The 2,500-nt window shown below is 36.6% G+C and overlaps 1 protein-coding gene across 3 annotated transcripts in view; it reads left to right on the top strand.

Moving 5' to 3' along the window:
• The window catches only part of LOC125041735 (mucin-5AC-like), a 20,942-nt gene that overhangs the window by 176 nt on the left and 18,266 nt on the right, over positions 1–2,500 (top strand). The window contains exon 1 of one of the 3 annotated variants that reach the window (XM_047636986.1): positions 1,591–1,671. The exons of the other annotated variants lie outside the window; for them this stretch is intronic. The gene's annotated coding sequence lies outside the window, so the exon portion shown is untranslated. Of the gene's footprint in view, positions 1–1,590; positions 1,672–2,500 lie in introns of those variants that run through there. 3 annotated transcript variants of the gene reach the window in all.

Below are 2,500 nucleotides of genomic sequence, written 5' to 3'. Positions count from 1 at the left end.
GGAAGGGAAAAGCAGGAGGAGGAGGAGGCGGAGGGCGAACGTTCAGCCATGTTCGTTGCAAAATGCGTATTGACGGAATGCATTTCCTTCTTTTTCCCCATCTCGCGGCCGCCCCTTCTCGGCTCGCCTTCTTCGCCTTGTTTCCGTCCCTTTTTTCTCGTTCTTTCCGTCTTCCTGCTCTTTTCAGCGCCCTGGTTGGTGGCTGTCGAGCACGTGATGTTTGGCACTGTGCCGCCGAGTGCCAGTTTAAAAGGAATATTTTTTTGGCATATCTTTCAGCCAGTTCTTCCACGTTTCGCTCCCCGGATGGGAAAATAAGCGAAGGCATCGGAAGAATAAAGAGAGGGAAGGAGAAAAGATCTTATAGGTTTGTCTCGGGAAATGAGATGCGTTTTTAAGAGAATATTTATAGGCCTATTTGTTGCAGAGGAAATTGCAATGTTGTTGTTGTCGTTTCGAGCTTTGTTATTGGCCAAAGAGCGTATTCAAGGGAGGCATGGAAAGTTTAGGATGGTGAAATGCAATAAAGGAGATAAGTGGAAGAGGAAAAATCATGCAGTAAATGACAGAAATACTTTACAAACTGAAAAAAAAGGAAAAAAAAAGTCTGTCCTGAACTTTGGTGAAAGTTTTATATACACACATTCATGTTGCATATGTGTACGTGTGCATATGATTGCAAGTGCCTTTTTGTGTGTGAAGGTACAAATAAACCCACTTTAAGGAAGTAAAAGTGATCTTTAGTGAAGAAAAAAGCACCAGATGTGGCACTGTGGCCTAGCCCAGAGCCAGGAGCCGAGGCCAGGAGTGCCGCACAGAGGAAGGTGCCGGTGAAGTGACAGTGCTAAGCGGCCCAGACTCGGAAAAGACACGTAATGCAGGCACAAGAGACTTTTGGGATTCTGGCTTGAAGTGGGATCTTTGGGAAGAGGTGCGTGTGACCCACATTTGGGGGGAGGACGCAAAACCCACTCCCTGGTGCTGATTCGTAGGTCACGGTGCCGGAATTACGGAGTTTGAGGAAACTTACTTGTGTGCGCGTGAGGGAAGTGGAGTTTAAAGGGAAACTGACTTGTAGAATTACTTGTTTTCATTTGTTGTAATTGTTTTTGTGATGTTGATTAATTATTATCTTTGTTATATTTAATGGTATAGGTAAAGTTTTGTATTTTATATTGTTATAGTTATGTTTCTTAAGATTGATTATCAGCTGATGATATTTATGTGGATGGAAATACATACGTAATTTTTGTGTGTATTGACCCGACATTTTGCGTGTTACATTTTATTTCTGATTCTTGATTTTGCACCTCAATTTTAGAGAGATCAGAGAGTAGAAATTTTAGAGTAACTTAATTTTTGAGTTTATATTGTTTGAAACACTCTTTGAAAAAAAAAAATGAATGAAAGGTTGTTCAGTTTTTGTTTGCTATTATTGGCCTTGTGGTTTTGTGTTCACCATTTATTTATATTTATTATAAAGTGCAATTTATGAATATGAATAGATTGTAACAGTATACATAATATAATCTTACCATAGTGGCCACTCCAAGTTACCCAGACCATTGCTTTGGGTTAAATTAAAAGATTTTTTTATTGATTAAATGAAACAGAACTTATAGGCAGCACTGCCACTGACAAAGCTTCACCCACAAAGAGAATAGTTCCAGGGTAAGAGATAGTTTTTCATTTTCTTGTTTTATTATTATTGTTTTGATGCTCTAACTCAAAATATGGTGTGATGGTATGTATCCACATATAGTTCCATGTGTATCTGTGATAAATATAGAATTCTAAGCAGTTGCATGAAGTTTGTGTCACATTGTTTTATTTAAGCATTTGCCAGAAATTAGTTTTTTGCCTATAATGTGTCACTATAAGAGGGCGATCAGCAAATTCTTGTTCTTGCTGTAGATGATTAGTCTAAATATGCCAGAAATCATTGTTGAGCAGTTACACAAACGTCTCGGAAACGTAAATGATACTTGTTTGAAACTTGTCCTGCGTGAGAGAGTTACCAGTGAAGTTTTGTCAACTTTTGAATTCTTATGAATCAGCTGATAATAATCTCAGACTTTGCTTATACCACAAATTCAGTTTTGGTCAATAATTGATATTACTTTGTATTAGTTATATTAGTTATTTGCTTAGATCCAGTTTGGATACTTTCCATTATTCCAAGTATTTGTTATTGTGGAATAGAAAAAAAAACCGGAGAGCAAGGGATTTTTTTTCTTTCTTTCTTAGATATTCTACTTTTCCTTGTTTGCCTACTTCACCAGTATTATCATCTGTGAATATTACAAAAAATGCTTTTTGTGTGAAACTAGGGTAAATTTTCATTTATAGATGTGTTGGTATAGTTGAGATTTTTTTTATTTTCCTGATCTCTAGATTTTATTAAACTAGAATTTTGAAATATGGACTGTTATTGAGATTGTCTTTTTACTTTTGCTGTAATTGTAGTAGATATAACTTTTTCCATTATTTTATCTATTTT

Source organism: Penaeus chinensis, chromosome 31 (assembly GCF_019202785.1).
Source record: "Penaeus chinensis breed Huanghai No. 1 chromosome 31, ASM1920278v2, whole genome shotgun sequence".
NCBI lineage: Eukaryota > Metazoa > Arthropoda > Malacostraca > Decapoda > Penaeidae > Penaeus > Penaeus chinensis.
Note: the sequence above shows the minus strand (reverse complement) of the source record. Positions and strands in the feature narration are given on the sequence as shown.